Here is a 21,771-nt window from a genome sequence, read left to right as displayed (position 1 = left end):
GGTTATACTGGGCATGCTCATACACTTAGAAACAAAGGACTTGTTCGGATGCACTGACTCAAATTACAGAAGGTGGCAGTCGGTACGCTCATACACTCAGTAGCACAGGGCTATTTGGGATGCACTCTGATTCTAACCACGGAAGGCCACAGTGTGCATGCTCATATACTTACATGTACAGGACACATTGTAATGGACTCCTATTGTAAACACACAGGTTTACAGCTATGTACATCTTAACAGTCAGTATATATGCACATCATACAGTTTTACTACCAGATACATGTATGTGGCCCGTAAATTATATATCTGTGTCTGTGCTGTGTGATACACATGCATACATGTACATGAAGTACTGACATATATATTTGAAGTATACACAATCATGCATGTGTGGTAGTGACAGACAATAGGTTAACTGGGACACACAGGTGGATGCTAACTACAGCAATGTGTCACACACATTGCTGCCCTGAAAGGCATACATTGATAGCAGGTTGTGGACAGTGGAATTATACTTGGAACAGTGGCATGGGCAAGCATAATATGTGAGCCCCATTGTCTAATGGTACTGAGGTGCAGGTGTCAAGATGACCTCTCCCAGCTGTGTTAGTAGTTGTCATTATTAGTAGGACCGCTACACTACGTATATCTGACATTGGTCATATACACAACATCTGCTGGTGTCCGTCACCTTAGATGTAGCATTTGATACCAACCACACTACTGCCACTCGCAGTGATATCATGGTATGAGTGGCAACTGCTTGACCAAAACAATGAGCCAATGTCCTGCTGTAATTATGAGGTTGTCCGGTGTCTGCCATTCTGTGATATCATGACTGAAAGACAAGCGTTTGTCACACAGCACATGCATCCATGATTCAAGGAAGTGTGGATAATACTTAGGTTGCATTTACCCATATAGTGGCATTCCAAGGCAAAAGTTCTAAACACAGAAGTAGCACCCTGACACCTACACGACAATTTCATTGGATGCTTATGCTAACCAGTACTAGATGTGTGGCTTTCATAATCCATTTGCTCAATGTAGAACCTACAATGGGAAATACTGACATCTGTGAAGTGAGGAACACCTGGCTGAAGGCTCTGTAGTGCACAATTGCACTACCACCATATAACACTGGTACGGACCATTCCAGGTGGTGGTGTCCACATATTCATAAAGGCTACTCACAAGTAAAGACCACTACTCCAACATAAGTCATCACAGATGAGTCAGGTACAGGTGACCGTGGCAAAATCTGCATTCTAGGGTGTATCCTCATACATCCACCACCATGTCCTCAGACTACCAACACACATCCATACATGTGGTATGACATAGTATGGTAGAACACCAACCTTCGATTGGTGGACTGTGCCTAGCCCTACATTAACTGCGCAAAGTACCCATGTACTGCCACAGTTGCATAATGTGTTATGCAATGCAAATATATCATTGTTTGTAACCAGGTCAGTTGTACACATACCAGGGTCCCTTGGATGTTGTCAGCATTAACACAGTTGACTGTTGCTGTGCACCAGTAAACAACACCCTCATGGTTGAATATGACCTAAATGTACCTGCCCTGGATATGTACATCCCACACTCATACAACATAAATGAAAATACCATAGCTGTTGTTGTCCTTTATACATACAGGTGGCTACATTCATTACACACATGCACATGGCAGATAAGTCCATGGCTGCTGAATGATAACAGTACATAAGGTTTGATATCTATGTTGACATAGGTAATATTCCATCTCTACTGGTCACCCATGACACCTATCATATCATTCAACAACCCATGAGGCATGTATGTCATTAGACATGTCCACCTAATGCAATGCCTACAAACATACCCAAATAACAGGATCATAGGACCTACACACATGGCCTGCATTGACAGACTCAGGGAAATACAGCTATGCTCTGTATGTTCCTGAGTAGTTGCAGGTAATATGTCCATGACATGTACAGCCAAGTGTATCCACAACTCCTACATATACCCCATGTCAACAATTGCAAGCCATGCATGCTGTGTGCTATCTGGACATTAACCTTATTACCACAATAGCCAGAACGTGCTGGGGTGAGATGTTTACAAGCCACAGACCTCACACATGCTTGAATGAGTGTAATGCCTAGTTCAAACAGAGCACATTGCAGGAACTCTTCCAGTAATCATGAGGTGTGTGTGGCATATATGAAGTGCTCACTGTTGACCATTACAGTGCCCTGGCTTCACCGTGGAACTGTCAAGTAACAGTTTGTGGGATCCTTTACTTTAGAAGCACTAAACAGTCACTAGATGTATTGCATTACATTGTATGCTCTTAAATTAATTCTATTTTCAAAAAAAAAAAAAAATTTTTCACTAAAAAACTAACACTTTCTTGTTGTGCTTTGATTCATATACTTAAGGCACACATGATTTTAATTTATCTTCTAACAAAAATTATGATCTTATGATTAACAAAATTCAATGCAAAAATGTATGTATGTCTTTATTATTTTCAATTTTTTCATCACCCATGACATCTTCTTAAAAATTGATTTAAAAAATGACTTAATTGTTGTTACTTGTTTTTATTTTGAAGAAGCTGTGTCAGTGTGCACACGGTGAAAACTAACTGTACTAATAAATTTTGCGTTAAAGGAATTTGCTTTGTTACATTTCCTGCCGAGGATATTTACATCTTTACCTACTGGAGCAAGGAGTCCTAGCCTTTTTGCTTGTTTTTTACTGGTTTTCCTGCATTTCGTTTTTACCAGTTTGTGGGATCATGACATGGAATATTGCTGTGTGTGTGTCTCACTGATATGTGCTGTTGGCATGAATGTACACTTGGCTACTCAGTGAAGGTGGTTGTGTGTCCTACCAATACATGAATACAACATCCATTATGGTGTAATGTTCAGCTAGGTTTCACACATGGTGTGGGGAAGGTGTGGAATGTATCCTCTTGACCTGCTAGTCCACTTAACTGATGGAGACTTCATATGTGTACATGTATTGATGTGTGTTTAGATTCCATGCGTGTGCAGTGTCTGATGTTTGAAGGTGACTGTTGTCTTAGTACATCATGCTTTTGCAATGCAGCCTCAACATTGCCAACTGTGTATGGTAATATGCTCAAAGTACAGTAAGCTGTACTTTAGGTATGGACAGATGTTTGGACATGACTACAAAGTGGTGGGGCTACTTTGCAGAGGAATGATTACTGAGGACAGCTCACAGGCATGTTACAGCCATTCCTGCAATAACCTGTGTAACTGCTATGCTATGTTTCTGTTAATTGAAGTGGAAGACACACAACGTAGAATGCAGTAAGGGTGACACTGAAGGCAAACCTCTTGACACCTGTAACAGTAACACCTCCCCTGTACATATATTGTGCATATATTAGCACAGGTGGCAAAGGAAAGAGTCAGTATGCTTTGTAGCACATGTGATAGTGCTGTAACTCTGTAATACCTATTATGAGATAGGCAGGTGTTTGATTCACAGTACTGGCACGTGTGGGTGTCTGGGTGTCCATATATGTCACATATGGTGGGGAATACATCCCAAATGTTTATCACTCTCCTGAACACTGTGGTAGACATTAGTATAGAGTGAAGTGTAGAAAGAAAGGCATAGGCAGGTGGTTGAATCTCACACATGTCAAGTGTCTGTATGTGTGTGACATAGGTGTATATCTTTGTGAATGCCACAGTGTGTGTGTGTGTGTGTGTGTGTGTGTGTGTGTGTGTGTGTGTGTGTGTGTATGTATGTATGGCTGTCCGGTCCCTGGTGTGAGGCTGTATTTTACCATAGTGAAATGTTAAGGCCCCCACCCCCCATCCACTCAATGCAATCTAGTATCCCTGTTGATGTTGTCAATCTTAGAAGGGCATTCTAACCGGCTGTAAACATGTACACCCTAGGGTGAGGCTTGTTGCTTCATAGCCGACTGATGAACCCCCCACCCCACATTCATTCACTGCAATCTAGTATCCATGTTGATGTCCTCGATCTTAGGCCATTCTGACTACCTGTACATGTGTAATCTCTGTGGCATATCCTGTAATTGCTTAGTACTATAAAGATGATTTGCACATAGGCAGGGGTTCCCATCCCAACACTGGCAACTGTGTGTATGTGTGTCTGTGTGTGTTACTGTCTGTGAATCCCTGAGTGTGTGGGTGTGTTACTGTGTCTGTGAATCCCTGAGTACGTGGGGTGAATCCCTGAGTGTGTGGGTGTGTCTGTGTTTGCATCCTGTTATGAGAGCGGGTATTACTGCTACCCAATGAGAAGCCACTTTTTCCACTGGCCTTTACCCTTGTCATCTGCTATACCACTCTTTTACCTCCTCCCCGCCCCAGGTAACTATACCTGTGATGTCACCCACTATGGATGTGATGGCTCTGAACACAGTAGCTTACTACACAGCTATCATGCTCTTGGATCATTAGATTAGTAAACATAATTGAAACTTAGGAGATTAAAACTGCAATGTGGAAGCTACAAAGTGCATGCAGGTATTGACATACAGACCTGTGAGTAGTCAACATTTACATATGGGACAATATCAAATACTGACATACAATTACACCTGAAAGAGGAAGGCAGAACATCAAGATCAACATGCAGTTACTGTTACACATGATACATACTGTCAAACGTACCAAATGCATTCTAAAACTGTACTACATGGTATGTCTGTTGCCTGTCAAATACTACTCAACAATATTAATCTACAATTGTCTTCCTAGTATGTTCACGCTGTGCATCAAACCATATGAGCATGTCCCTGCACCAATGACGTGGATGACAGGGATGCAGCACAGGAATCATCATATGCACAGGGTGATAATGTTTGCCAGAGGCCTAGGCTTCACCATTGGATGACATCATGTGTGCGGGTTAGGGCCTTTGATATCATTGGGTGTGTGTGGATGTTATGCATGTGTGTGGGTTGAGGTGCCCCACATTTGTTTCTGGTGTGTGTGTGTATGTATGCACACAAGATTGGCAAGTGGCTGGCCTACACTGGGGTACTGTTGACAGCTGCAGACTGTACAGGGCAATTTCCATAGTTCATGGTGTCCGGCCACGATCACGTGACCTGTGCATGCCAGGGGTTGCACGGGCACTACCAGACAGAGGTCCAGATTGGATACTATCTGATGACACATGTCCACTGGAACCGTGTCTCTGTTGGGACCGTCCAGGACCATGTGCATGTGGCCTGCTATGTCCTGGTGTGGACAGCACAGCACCAGCTGCATTGCTGCTGCTACCACCATTATGGGAGTGGGCATGTGAAGTAGCATGTTCACTTAGACCTTTAACAGGTGATGTATCTGGCCTATGTCCACGTGCCTGAAGCCTCACTCCCACCAGATGTTCCATCACAGACATTCCATGCTCGAGGATTGACATGCCACTATCAAGAACTCCCACCATGTCACCCGATCTTCTATCCAAGACATCTGCAAGATGATGAGCATTTTCAATTGCCTGGATGTTGTCAGTTAAAGAATGGACAGCAGCCCTCTTAAGTCTCAGACCTTCTCTGTTGTGCCATTCAGCATGTACCCGTGTCTCCATTACAGCCTGAAACATGCGTTTGTTGACACCAGCTGATGTGTTTTGTCTTGCAGGGACATGTTGGCCAGTGGTCCTCCTACGAGCAGCACTGGGCACATGCCTGTGTGGGACATCATCAGTCAGTTGGCTGTAATCATGGTGTGCAGGCACAACTTCCACAGTCTTCACACTTCCTTGTTCCATGCTACCATTCGTCAACTGTCCTTCCTCTATGGCCACTGGTTATGGGGTATGTGTAGGCAGGAAAACTGTGTGTGGGGATGAGGGGGGTACAGCTGGAATGGCAACCAGTGGCACAGATTCAGCCCCTGACAACCCTGCCTGTGCCTCAATCATACTTTCATCATTACTGCTAGAGTCTGTGGGGACACTAACATCAGGTGGACCACAGGAGGTCAACACACCTACATCAACACCTGTGGGGGCAGACAGGAACTGTGCATTACAAGTTATACAGCATAGCACAGACACACACAGAAAGACAGACACACACACACAGACACACACAGAGACAGACACAGACACACAGACAGACATATGCTATGGCACCCAACGGCATGCAACGTGCATGTGATATGGCAGATGGCATTCAGCTTAGACACTTATAGTGGTAGTTATCATACATCCCTGAGTTGCACACAACAGCATGCATGTGTTATAGCAGAAGGCATGCATCTTACACATTTATAGTAGTAGAGCATACATCCCTGTGTTGCACCATTTGTATTAGTAGCTTATGCCCCATACCTGCAACACAATGCATCCACTATGCTCCATTGCACCGCACTGCCATGTTTTGTGCAACATACCCCACATGTTAACAGACCTTCACTGACCTTTGTACATCTGCCACTGATGCTTTGTGTTGGCCACTGCCCCTATATGTGAGGAGGACATGTGCAGAAGGGTATGTGGAATGAATACTATGTTTGCCTGAGCCCTAGCTTGCATATCTCCCCAAAGCAGTGCATGTCTGTTCAACATTATTCTGCCTACCCCTGAGCTGAGTCTACAGAAGATGTGCATGTGGCTGTACACACGTTTGACATGGCTGGCCCTACTTTGCAATGGTAACACAGACCAGCACAGGTTAACAGTACACCTGCCTGATGTGTGGCATATGACATTGCCAATCACATGTAGTGTGACATGTCTTCTGCTGACGTGTTGAATGACACGCATACATGTGTAACAAAATGGTGTCCTTTCAAATATACAGCAAGGTAATGGTGTCATAGATTCATAGTTCATAGTTTAGTACTAGGCTAACTGCCCTTGTGGGCCATTTTAAGCCTAGCCAATTGCCCCAAGTGAGAATCAAACCCTGCACCTTGTGTCTTAAGGTAAAGACCTGAACTATTATGCTAACTTCCCCCCTCCCAATGCAGGGACATGTTATACTAACATGGACCTTCAGCTGACACAATGCTGTCAGTCCACCCTACAAATATGATGTGCATAGCCATTGCAGGACATCATGTGGCTTCACTATTGCTATACAGTGTGAGTTACAGACACAGTTCATAGCCCTGACTGTGTTCAGATTCAATACATATCTAATGTGAAATGTGACCCAAATCACTGAGGTGTATACACACTAAACCCTAATGTGGAATGTGTGACACAGGTCACTAGGGTATACAGATGACAGCCCTGCACATCTGCAATCATATTACTGATGCCTGGCAACTATGCCCAGACATGGCTAACTTAGCAGTACTCCATGTCCCACATGCCATCTCTGTACCTCACACACATGAGGAGCAAGCATGACAGTGATGTCTGACACCGGAAAGGTGAATGTACTGTATCTTTGGCCTGCTGAGGTTGTATGTGTATGTTATGCAACACATGTATGTATTTGGATACTGTATAGGTGAATGAGTTCATGTCGTGACACACTCAAGATGTTCAAGACATGTTATGTGGTGGTTTTGATGTCATGCCTACACAAGCTGTGCACAGGTCTGTATGATGTTTAGTGTTTCACATCTGCAATATCACCATTACACAAAGGCTATAGATGTATTGTGTCGAGCCAATGTACAACAGGGTGTACACACATGTACAGCACTTCTACTGTGTGTGTTGCTTCATGTCTCTGGCCATCCTCCATGGCCATGTGTACACATGTTTTGTCCAGTGGTTGTGATGGGCATCTATGTCACATGTCAGTGTTATCCCATATGACATACACCCATAGATGTTATATGCTCCACTGAGGACAGGGTTATGCAAACAAAGGGTGGTATGTTTGGGATGTGAGGTATCATGTTTTGCAGGATAGTTGAGCAATGTTTAAGTCAGACCACTACATGTCATGGACATGTCAGATAGCACATGACATTGTGTGACATTCATAGCACGGGTATAATCCACAAGGGTGAATCTTGTGGGCTGGTCATACTCCAGCTCCAACACATTTAGAGTGTGTGCACACGTATACTCTCTGTATAGTACTGTTTCTATTCCCCACATGTGTAATGCTGATCTGTAGTACCTGTCCCTACAGTGAACCACACCTCCACCATTGTTTTCACAGCTGTCCACACATCTGGCAATGACAGTTTGTAAGGTTTAGTGAAGGTGTTTCATATAGTCTTCAATCATTCCACGTGGGTAACCACTGTGATATATTGCAGGTCTCACCAGTGTATATTAACAGGACCACCATACATTATGTGTACGTTTGTTAAATGGCCACATGGCAGATAGTATGCAATTAATATGATCTGTGCAATATCAAGCCTGGTGAATAACAATCTCATCTACAACAGGCTGGTGTCACTGCAAAAAGCCAGAGGTACCTAAATAGGAGTGTCACAGCAGTAAGATCATTATCCACACCTGTGTGATAGCTACAGGGTGCAATGTCCATGTTAGCACATAAGCCAGTACAATAGACTATACTATGGAGTATGCACATCTGTGCATACATAAAGTAGCAGACTATAGTATGTGGCATGTGTGCATACATGCCTTGCATATGATGTTACATTACATATTGTACAGTAACACATGTAACTATATGAAATATAATTGTGTTATATGTGCAGTAGTGACTTACAAGGCAACTCCAGGCTCGGTGGTTGAGAGACACCCACCAACACAATATCAGCTAAAGCTTGTGGATGGAGGTCTGCAGGTGTCCCCAGGTTGGCTAGTAGCTCCTCGGTACGTGTGAGTGGAGGCTGGGTGAGTGGACCCCCACCTGTTGCATCTTGTTCCCTGGCGATTGCATTAGCATGCTGTTTCGCCCATTGTATGAGGTCTGTGCAATGTCAGTGCACCTGCTGATAGGTGCAATTGTGGCTGCCAACATCATTTACCCTCCTGCGGAGTTCCTCCCACTGGTCATCCCGCTGCTGTGCATCCTGTGGCACATGGCTGAAGAGTGTTTCATGGTTGTCGAGGAGGTATGGGATGATGACCTCATCCTCCAAGTGGGTGTATGATGGCAACCTGGCACGTGGCATACCTGGAAGACATAATTATGGAGACAGGTCACAGTAACTCACAGAGAAGTACAGAAGTACAGCTGAACATACATGTGAATCACATTTATTAAGGTTACACATATGTCTTTCCAAATCAACATGACACTAACACTACTGACATGTTTAACTCACACACATTTGACACTTACTGGTGATTTGATGTTATCACCATATATGCGTGTGTCAAGTGATGACATTGCTCATACTCCATGTGGATGTCTTGATGTGGGCATGTCTGTTTGCCTGTACTGGTGTCTTTTTCTATCAGCACATGCCTGGATGTGCTCACATTAATGCAATAGACCTTAATGCTGTGTATATGTCACATATATAGTCATACACAGCCTTAAGGGATGTGACCAGTGACCATGCAGACTTGCTCACGGAAATTTTTACATGTATATGTTTTGCCATATACATCTACATGGTACTGTACAGCTGTTTAGCATCCTGCCATGTTTTACCCATGTTGCACATGTGAAATACATGGAACAATGGCTAGCCTGATGGTATTTGCAGGGTTGGATATCAACTATAGCATGTATGGTCATAGTGAACTAGTAGGTTATATGCCCTGGGCCATTTATGAGCCTAGGCTGAAAGGTTACCTAGCTGTAGCCAACAGACAGATAAGTTTCAGTGGCCAGTTCAAGCAGTGCCACAGAACTGATCCACAAGGTTACTGACATATGTGCCATGCTGTCCTCATACCATAGGTTCATAGGTTCATAGATTAGTACTAAGCTAACTGCCCTTGTGAGCCATTTTAAGCCTAGCCAATTATCCCTTGTGAGACTCAAACCCTGCACCTTGTGTTTGTAAGGCAAACACCTTAACCATTAGGCTACCCTCCCAACCCAAAATAAATTCCCACTGTCAGTCTCGAACCCAGGACCTTGGTAACATTAGTCCGTATGACCTACCACTAAGCCATGCCTGCTTGTCACAAAGAGGGGCAATGTGCAGCTTTGCTGGACAGGGATGCATAGTATGGCAGGAGTATGTAAAGTGTATGCGACAGAGATCTGTTAGGCATGTTGTGATCCTTGTACTAGAAAGGTGGATGTCCATGAAGTATGTGTTTATTTGAAATCAGGATGTGTAAGTGTAGCATGTCCAACATCTCTGGGTTGGACATGGCTTTATTCAGGGTAGTCATCATGCTACATAGTGGAGCAAGGGATTGGGAAGGCCATTATAGGCCATCTGAACATGGCCAATAACCCTTAAGGGAGATATGTGATATATTATGGGTCACTTGAGTGTTGAGTATGGCTTAACAATGATCTCTATATTAATGGATGGCACCCTGTCATGATTAGGGGTGCCACATACAACTACCTGTCTGGTGTGGTGAAGTAACTATCAAAGGAAAGACTACTGTCCAGCAGCATCCCATACACACACAGTTTCCATTATGTTGACCAGTACCTAGGTGGTAGTTCATGGGTACAGGGTTTTAACATAGGGGATGACAATGCAATACTTACCTGTCAGAATGTGGCCATACGTCACACACCACCCATCGATCCACAAAGGCCCTTCTGTATATTGACTGCAGCACACATGGAGTCAACTATTGCTCCTAGTTCATAGTCATTTGCAAACATCAATAGGCAGATGCTTTCTGTCTTAGTCTGTGTGGTATAGATAACAAAGAGGTGGAGTACCAAGAATTAGCCCTGTATTACTCTAGCTGGCACTGGTTTGATGTGCTTGCATTAGTCAGACACCTTCTGTAGTGTTGGTTCTGCCAGCAGTCCAGTTGCCAACCACTCCTGTGACATAGCAATATACACCTAGTTTAATGAGTGTAGCTGGAACACAATATGGGTGATGGCGCCCTAAGACCTGGCAAGGACGTAATATGCTGTGTGAATCAACCTTACTGTCATCTACATCTGTACTGACTATATCAAATAAGTTGATCATGGTTCATGGCCTTACAGACCAGATTCAGCAGGGTAGTAGTGCACTATTTCCCATTATCAGTGGGGTTTCCCCCTTTGTGGGGTGTGATAACTGTTGCTGTGCACCATTCAGTGAGTACACAGCCTGACATGAAGCTATGATTGAACATGATGTGTATGTGGAGAGCAAATTATTTTGACATTTCTGTAGAGTACACCCTGGGATGTTGACAGGTCCCATGAAAGCTATATGTATGGCTTTAGAGAGTACAGCTTGTACCTGCATAGTTGTTATTACAGGGGCTTTGTAGTGTACATGGATATATAAATATGTGTACCTGTTGGGGGAGAGGTGGGAGTGGGTTTAGGATCTCCAAGACCCTTTCTGGATGAACAGGTGCTATTTCCCAGGTGCAGTACTTCCCATGCCATAGTGCTGTGAAGCACGGCAGGTCTTGTTGTTGCCATTATGATTCATGACACAGCTATAGAATGCTCTGTGTTTGGCCTCATAATATGTGGCTGATTAGTTTCACAGTAGCTTTGTGTGGTTTTATATGCTGTATCTGCATCTTACTGAGGCTGACCAGGGATCACCTCCACTCATGTGTGTTCACTCTTGCAACAGTTACTAGCTTCTGTGGTACACTTTAAGGCAGGGTACCACCAGTTTGCCTTCTTGTTTGCGTTTGGTTGAATCTTGGTTATGTTTCAATGGCACAATCACTGCACTTATTGTGAGTGCTTAAAGTTCATTTGTATAGGATTCAGCATTTGCACATGAACCTCTTCACCACCCCATTTGTCTGTGGATGGTAAAGGTCAGTCGTCGCAGCATATCCACAAACATGTCAGCATGTCTGACATAAAGTTAGCACCTGTATTGGTGGATTAAGCTTACCTTGGGCTACAGGTGGTTTTCAAACCATGGGACCTCCATACATACCCCCGCCCCCCTTTTTTGTTTGCACAACACATAAATGTAGTTGTCCTTTTGGATTCACTTTCTTGACTGCTTTAAACCATAAAAGACCATTTGATCTTTTGTCATTATAATACATTAATATCAGTAACCAATTATTACAACATCCTGAAGGTATATGCCTCAAATGCCCAATTGTGATACATGGTAAACGTTAGTTTACAGAAATGCAAACTAGACCTGAAAAGCCACACTAATTAACTTGATCATGACAGCAGGGTTATCCAGCAATTATATCCCATTGTTCACTGTATTTCTTGCTGATTTTGGTAAAATTAAAATAATTTTGAACACAATGATTAATGTACATCAAGTTTATCTCATGCAAGCACACTGTAAGCCCATTTTCACATATTTACATGCTAGTCCTGTAATACCAGACTATCTAAACTGAGCAAAAGACAAGAGAGTAAATTATTTTCTTCCATAGGCAGTCGCCAGTCCCACTCTACAATTACAGCCACTTTGCTGTGTTTACACTCCATCTGATTGTGACAAAAATAATATCTCTGAATGTCTTATCAGAAGAATCAGGATAAAATATACTGACGGACAAAGCATCAAAATCAGGGACAGATTTTAAATATTGCCCTTATATACCTACCATACATGCTAATACAAAATCTTAATTCTAACAACTTTCTATGTTAGAAAATTGCTAAAATAAGTTTTCACATTAGCATCCATTTTCTGAAGGATCTAACACTCAAATGTCAGCCATACGTAGTGATCATTATCCTCAATGATTTGCCAGAAACCACAGCTTTTTATGGCAAAGAAACCATAAAATATGCAGTGAAATCAGGAACATTCTACAAAATAAGGGAGTTGAGAGCTACATCATTTCAATTTAATTTCAACCAATAGGCACAAGTATTTCAACTCACTTCCCATAATTGCACACTATTCCTGCAAAGCTAGAGGATTAACTGAGCAAATGACAAGAGACTAAGTTACTTTCTTCCACAATCAGCCCCCCAACCAGTTATAGCCACTTTACTGTGTTCATATCATCCAGTAATAATAATAATATTAATAATAATAATAATAATAATAATAATAATACAAGAAAGACAGATAATAATAATAATAATAATAATAATAATAATAATAATAATAATAATGAAAGAAAGACAGGAAGAAAATGAGAAAAAAAACAGAAAGAGAAGCAGCCTCTTATTCCACGAATCATGGACAGTTGAGGGCCAACTAATTTAACTTTGTTTCTAATAGCCACAACAATTTTTTTTTCACATCTTAGATGCACACTACACTTATCCTGCAAAATCAGTGCAGTTAATGGGGAACACTTTCTACAACAAAAAGTTCGTAACCTCCTCATTCAGCAATTAAGGCCATTTTGATTTGCTGCATACACCTCATCAGACATTTAAAAATAATAATAATTCTATTATCATTCTATTAGCTCAAGAATCAAGGACAAAGTCAGAAAGTAATAAAGAACGCAGGCTCCAAAAATAAGAACAGACTTTAAATATTGATTTTTATCTACTGTGAAAGTTGCCAGAATTACAGTTGTTGCAACAGCATATATTTCCATTGTTCACTCCTTACATCATCTTAAGAAAGGAAAGGATTTGCTTTTTCTTCTTCTCATACTCATAGCTCTCGACCTTCAAATCCAAAGTGTGGAACACTACCTCTCATAATGTGGAATATAGGGGATAAACATGGAACACTTAATAAAAACTTCCACTAGTATGCTCATACTGTGATTAAAATGTTCTGAATTGTACTTAAAAAAAGTTTTTCTGATTAAGTAATTTGATTCAGAATTATTTACAATCATGCTCAAGAATTATTGACAAAGGCAAAAATAATGGGGGCAGGGGTAAGTGGGGGCAAAGTCAGGAATAATTAAACTAATTCACTTAAAAAAATACAGAATAAGTGTTGCATCAACATGCATTTAGAGAGCAATAAAAAGCGCAAAACTCTTCAATATCTGTTATTACTGACTATAGCCTTCAGTGATTTACCAGAAAGTTAAACATTTTACATGGGACAAGACAAAGACATTATGCAGAATCAGGGATGTTCTGGAAAATGGGGACAGCTGAGAGGTTTAGAACAGAGAGTAGTTTAAAAACATTTGTAACGAGTCAACAATTATATGATAAAGTCTGCCAATGCGCAGCATTGTGGAACACTGACCTTTTAATAGGTTCATAGGTTGGTACTAAGTTATCGGCCCTAGAGCCTATACAAGCCTAGTCATAACGATTCCCTGGATATTTCTTCCCACAATATTTACTTCCCTGGACCCCTGTCTAGCAGGGCGACTGATGTGATCCCCAGGGTGAATTTCCAATCTCCCATCCAATCATCAAGGTTCCTTTTGAAGAGAGCCAAGGAGGCACTCTGTTTGACATGTATGGGCAGTCTATTCCAGAGTATGGGGAATCTCTGGGTCTGGAACCTATCCCTCCAGCATGCTTTGTTCATTGTGATGACAAGGTTTAGATCCCTGGAGTGTGTGGCTCTGAGGGACTGGGATTTCTTTAAGTGGAGCATGTCCAACAGCTCAGGGTTTGACGTGGTCTTGTATGTTAAGTAGAGATTGCCTCTGAGTAGACGATATGCCAGAGAGTATAGCTGGAGTTTTTTTAGACTGTCAGTATAGGGCATCTGCTTTAGGCCTGTGATTCTTTTAGTGAGGTATTTCTGTGGCCTTTCCAGCTGTTGCAGATGTCTTGTGAGGTACATACCAAACGAGGTGTTGTATTCTATAATGGGTCTAATGAGGGATGAGTACAGTGGGACATTGCCCTCCTTTTTTCTGGATGAAAATCCCTTAGTGGTGAGGTGTGCAACATAGAAGGATTTCCTGACTATTGTGGCGATGTGGTTATCGAAAGTGAGACCACTGTCCACCTGTGTCCCTAAGTCTCTCATCACTGGGATGTCATCAGTTGGGAGGGTGGCCTAATGGTCAAGGTGTTTGCCTTACAAACACAAGGTGCAGGCTTTGAGTCTCACAAAGAATAATTGGCTAGGCTTAAAATGGCTTGCAAGGGTAGTTAGCTTAGTACTAACCTATGAATCACATTTTCAGTGTTTAGTGTACTGCCACCTATGTGGTAATTCATGGGTACATGTTTTTTTTCCCAAAGGGGATAACTATACATTTCTTGGCATTAAGCTTGAGCCCATGGCTCTGGCACCAAGCATCTGTTTCTGTAAGGCCCTTTTGTAGAATATCCACATCATTTCAGGATTCAATAATGGCTCCCAGTTTGTAGTCATCTGTGAACTTTGTTAGCCAGAGTCCCTTAGTGTTGGCCTGTACTTCAGAGAAGTAGATGCCAAACAAGAGCAGTCCCAGGGCTGAACCCTGAAGTACAACACTTGTCACTTGTCTGGAGATGGATTTGGAGTCGGCTACTTTTACAGTCTGGGTTCTGTCAGTAAGCCAGTTGGCAACCCATCAAGTGACATAGGGATTTACGCCCAGCTTAGTAAGTTTATCTATGATTCCAGAGTGGGGGATGGTGTCGAAGGCCTTGGCAAGGTCCAGATAGGCTGTGTGGACTGCCTTACCCTTGTCCACAGCTCTGGAGACTGATTTAAAGAAGTCAATCAGGTTCAGGAGACAAGATCGGCCCTTCACAAACCCAAACTGGGGGGGGGGTCCAGTGTTTGAAGGTTGCCAATGTCTTTGTTTATAAGTTCCATGATAATGCTTTCCATGCCCTTGCAGATCAGGCTCATCAGACTGATGGGATGGTAGTTCCTTGTGGAGTGGGATAACTGTAGTTGTGCACCACTCACTGGGCACAAAGCCTGAGGTGGGGCTATGATTAAACATGACACTTAGGTGAGGTGCCAGTTAATTTTGTAGTTCAAGTAGTACACAGCCTGGGATGTCATCTGGTCCCATGGATGCTGTATTCTTAGCTTTGGAGAGTGCGGTTTCTACCTGTGTGGCCATAATTACCGGAATTTGGCAATCTTTTGGTAATTGAGATGGGCCCTTTAGAGGGTGAGAGGGTGGTGAAGTTGGCACTAAATCAATCTTCCAGGATATTGGCAATATCCTTGAGATCAGTATATTTAATGCCATTCTGTTGTAGCTCAGAGCATATCTGAGCATTGCCATTTAGATTCTTGACATAACTATAGAATGCCTTGTGGTTGTCTTTGGATTCTTTGGCAATTTTATTTTCGTAACTAGCTTTGGAGGATTTTATGAGGGATCTCAGCTTCTTACTCAGGCTGGTAAGGGAGTTTTTTGCATCCTGGGATTTTCCTCTTTTCTGCAACAGTTTCTTTCTTCTGTTGTATAGTTTGTTTATGGCAGGGGACCACCAGATTGGCTTCCTTTTTGGGAGGAGAGCGTCTTGGTTCTATTTGGGATGACACGATTCATGCTCGAGTGGATGTGGTCGTACAGTGCCTTAGTGTAGGATTCAGCAGTCAAACTTTCAGCTCCCGTCTGCATGGGTGTCATGACATTTGTCACTTCTGACTTGAGTAGCATGAAGTTGGCTTTGGAGAAGTTTTTTACGGAGGTTTCTTTACTGGGGGGTGGGGGTGGGATGTGGATGTCAAGGATTACTGGGAAGTGGGGCTGGGATGTGGATGTCAAAATGAGGAATGCTCCTAATATAGTTAAATGTTATTTACTGAATTACACTTTATTTATAGGTTCATAGGTTCATAGGTTCATACTAGGCTATCTGCCCGAGGGCATTTACAAGCCTAGCCCATAGTTTTGTGGCTTACGCCACCCCTTTAGTATGGGGAACTATACCCATTATTTTGCTGTGCCTCTGTCGAGCAGTGACACTGAGGTAATCCCTGGGGTATATCTGCGATCTCCCATCCATTGGTCAAGATTTCTCTTGAACAAGGCCAGCGAGGTGCTCTGCCTCACATATACCGGGATTTTGTTCCACAGCATAGGGAGTCTTTGGGTGATGATTTTGTATTAATTTATATAAATGCAGATTTATCATCTGTAGTTGCAAGGGAGCACACACAGGAGTGAATGCTATCCCCAACTATTTGCCACAACAGCAAAACTATAATTTTAAGAGGAATGGACAATCAAGGATGTTCATAAAAATTAGGAACATCTTACACCTGTCAGCGGCCCAAGTCTAATATAATTTCCTGTCACCAGTACTCAGTGCTCCTAACTGAGATCTATTTTATCTTCCCTAATCATTAGGGTGGTGCAGATACATAGCTTCACATGCAGATAGTAGCTTCAGCCACACTGAGTATAAACAGGTACTTGCAGTGGCATTTAAATAGTTTATTAAAATAAATACATAAATGAAACAGTGGGAGATAGAAAGGATGGAGCAGGCTAAGAAAGTATAGCGGTTGGCTAAGAAAGCAGTCACACAATAGCAAAGAACAAGGCATCACATGCACTCGATCAGGCTCTGAACTAGTAATAATCTATTACAACAGTGACATGGAGTTATTCAGAGACAAATATATTATACCCTACTGAATGATCTGCACTAAACCTTGCAATCTGTAACTATTGTTATATCTGTATTGTTTTGAAAGATAGACAAGATGATCAAAAGACCAGATGTTCACATAACGAGAAGCCTGCTGTCCACCATTCACATCCTATTCTTATAACTCACTACTTCCTTTTAGCTGGAACTCCTCTAAGGGAATACTAACTCTTTTTGCTTGGTACTTTTAATAATGTGTATATACAGCATAATGCATTTATTTGAATTACAATGGCTCAAATATATTATAACCTGACACAAAGGTATGTAAGTCATGGGAGTATTACACATAACAATCAAAAGATCACAAATATACTATGTACAGTGATAGTATTTCTTTAATCAAGTCCTGTATTTGGAGTATTTATAATCCCTGCAGTATTTAACACAATCACTGATTTTGTCACTTCCACTTAGCATCAGTATCAGTCTGAGGTTTAGGTAGCTCACATCAGTATCAGTCTGAGGTTTAAGTACCTCACATCAGTATCAGTCTGAGGTTTAGGTAGCTCACAGCAGTTTCAGTCTGAGGTTTAGGTAGCTCACATCGGCATCAGTCTGAGGTTTAGGTAGCTCACATCAGCATCAGTTGAGGTTTAGGTAGCTCACATCAGTATCACTCTGAGGTTTAGGTACCTCACATCAGTATCAGTCTGAGGTTTAGGTAGCTCACATCAGCATCAGTCTGAGGTTTAGGTACCTCACATCAGTATCAAGAGTTTAGGTAGCTCACATCAGCATCAGTCTGAGGTTTAGGTAGCTCACATCAGCATCAGTCTGAGGTTTAGGTAGCTCACATCAGTATCAGTCTGAGGTTTACGTACCTCACATCAGTATCAGTCTGAGGTTTAGGTAGCTCACATCAGTATCTGTCTGAGGTTTAGGTAGCTCACATCAGTATCAGTCTGAGGTTTAGGTAGCTCACATCAGTATCAGTCTGAGGTTTAGGTACATCTCATTAGCATCAGTCTAAGGTTTAGGTAGCTCTCATCAGCATCAGTCTGAGGTTTAGGTAGCTCACATCAGCATCAGTCTGAGGTTTAAGTAGCTCACAGCAGTATCAGTCTGAGGTTTAGGTATCTCACTTCAGCATCAGTCTGAGGTTTAGGTAGCTCACATCAGCATCAGTCTGAGATTTAAGTAGCTCACATCAGCATCTGTCTGAGGTTTAGGTACCTCACATCAGTATCAAGGGTTTAGGTACCTCACATCAGTATCAGTCAGAGGTTTAGGTATCTCACTTCAGCATCAGTCTGAGGTTTAGGTAGCACACATCAGCATCAGTCTGAGGTTTAGGTAGCTCACCTCAGCATCAATCTGAGGTTTACGTAGCTCACATCGGTATCAGTTTGAGGTTTAGGTACCTCACATCAGTATCAGTCTGAGGTTTAGGTACATCTCATTAGCATCAGTCTAAGGTTTAGGTAGCTCTCATCAGCATCAGTCTGAGGTTTAGGTAGCTCACATCAGCATCAGTCTGAGGTTTAAGTAGCTCACAGCAGTATCAGTCTGAGGTTTAGGTATCTCACTTCAGCATCAGTCTGAGGTTTAGGTAGCTCACATCAGCATCAGTCTGAGATTTAAGTAGCTCACATCAGCATCAGTCTGAGGTTTAGGTACCTCACATCAGTATCAAGGGTTTAGGTACCTCACATCAGTATCAGTCAGAGGTTTAGGTATCTCACTTCAGCATCAGTCTGAGGTTTAGGTAGCACACATCAGCATCAGTCTGAGGTTTAGGTAGCTCACATCAGCATCAGTCTGAGGTTTAGGTAGCTTACATCAGTATCAGTCTGAGGTTTAGGTAGCTCACATTAGTATTAGTCTGAGGTTTAGGTAGCCCACTTCAGCATCAGTCTGAGGTTTAGGTAACTCACATCAGTATCAGTCTGAGGTTTAGCTAGGTCACATCAGTATCAGTCTGAGGTTTAGCTAGGTCACATCAGTATCAGTCTGAGGTTTAGGTAGCTCACATCAGTATTACTCTGAGGTTTAGGTAGCTCACTTCAGCATCAGTCTGAGGTTTATGTAACTCACATCAGTATCAGTTTGAGGTTTAGGTAACTCACATCAGTATCAGTCTGATGTTTAGGTAGCTCACATCAGTATCAGTTTGAGGTTTAGGTAGCTCACATCAGTATCAGTCTGATGTTTAGGTAGCTCACATCAGTATTACTCTGAGGTTTAGGTAGCTCACATCAGTATCAATTAGAGGATTAGGTAGCTCATCCTGAAGTGGTGAAAAGTCCACAGTAAAATCTGCACTATACATTTCCAATGAAGATATCTGAGAAGACTCCAGCATAACATTTTCAGTCCTGATTTTGTAATGAAACATCTAGATGTATCCGTACATCTGATCGTATGGAAATTGTCTTCTGTTTCTCCTGTAGATTTGCATATCTGTGCATTATATATAGCAAGCTGTGTGAGAATCTGAAATTATTTGCATAGTGGCTTAAACTCCCTTTCCAGCTGTTCTTGATTTATTCTCACTTTTTCTCTTCTTTAAAGAAGAACTATTCTTTGCTGAATTTTTGTGGTAGAAGTTGTGTTTTTGCCGTACTTTTGAAACATTTTTATTGCAGTCTGTCTACTCTCTTGACCAAGTTGTGAAAATGATGCAGGCAATTTATCTTCTAGGCCTTTTTCCAGTAAATTATCTTTGCTCTAATCTAAGTTTGCTCTGCTCAAAATATTAACAATGTGCATAGGTTTACCAAGTTTATGCAGTTCTTGCAAATCACATTCCTGAAAAGGTAATAAAATTCTCTATACATGTCCTAGAACTTTGTATAATGATTTTCTAAGAACGCTTTGAAATGCTATTTGTAGGAATGTAATTATAGGTGAGATTGGTATGTCCCCCCAACCTAGCAGTATACTCCTCCAAAGATCTAAGGCCGAAATATTAACGTGAATTTGCACTTTTGCTTGCCACATTTAGAATACATCAAGCAGAATGCAATTGTAGGCAGTAGGACAGTACCGAAAAAAAAATTACAAACAATACTGTTAGTGCAGTGGGATCATCACTCAGTACTTCTCTGTGTATATTGAACATATCATCATAGCCCATAGAGAGAATAAGACCAATAGTGGAAACAAATGTGAGACTGTGGTCTAGTCACACTCATATCAGGATACTGGTCATTCCCTACCCCTAAACAGCATCACGCCATCCTATGTATGTACACACCATTACATATTGGCAGAATTACATGTCACACATACTCTGTGCCTGCTTCTGCGTGTCATGTGCCAGCAGGAACAACATGTATTAACACAAATTAGTGACTACATTCCTCTGGGGCAGTGATTCAGAAGGCACTGAGAAAGACAAGTCTCCCAGGGGGTACTGTAAAGAATCAAATATATTTCTTTACCTTATGTAAAAAGACTACCAGAAGCAAATGTGTGAGGATTCCTATGAGGGTCCACAATATAAGATGGATGCCTATCACAGCATTTCCAAGGTGGAGAGTGCTGTAATTGGCATCTCCCACTTCTGTGTACTGTGCTGGCATCACTGTAGTCACCTCAAGAGGTACCACCTCAGCCTTCTTCTCTAATAGGAAGAAGCAGTCAGAGACGCTGCTCCTGAGTTGTGCAAGAAGTATACAGAATAGATGCTTTTTAGTGTAATTTAATGCATACCTGCAAGGGCCATTGCAGGACACATTTTTATGTACTTTTTCATTTTGGTACTATTTTCAGCTTTTGAACAATTATAGGAGAATAGGTTCCCATTTTGAATATGTATAAAGCATCTCTCTGGGTGCAAGGGTAAGTAGCATAGTTACAATGTTATAGCAAGATATAGATGTCCTAGCAAAATATTTCCCTAAATTATGCTTATGTTCTGAGCATCTTGAAATATCTATTGCCTGCTACAATGCATACCTCTGTAATAAACTTGCAGTGTCCATGCTGGCAAAGGCACTGACCAACTGACTGACATTACATGTTAGAGGTAACCACAGTATTAGAGTTGGAAATATATGCATGACCATACATCAAGCCAGCTACTATCGCACACTGCAACAATACTGGCAGTCCCACATATAGCAACACTCACATTTGCCGATAGGTGGGATGCACTGTCTCTTATAATTTCTGTGGCTGAGCCACTTATAAGTGGAATACCCATGGCATGCTGAATTCATAACTACTCTGTTGCATAATAATGCCTGGATTACATCATAGTAATTGCTCTCCATATGCTGACTGATCCCCATGCTGCAGCCACTGTATTGGCTGCTTTTAGTACATCATGC

Source organism: Protopterus annectens, chromosome 2.part2 (genome assembly GCF_019279795.1).
Source record: "Protopterus annectens isolate FY-2018-M chromosome 2.part2, PAN1.0, whole genome shotgun sequence".
In the NCBI taxonomy this organism is placed as follows: Eukaryota; Metazoa; Chordata; order Ceratodontiformes; family Protopteridae; genus Protopterus; species Protopterus annectens.
This window is presented reverse-complemented; position numbering follows the sequence as displayed.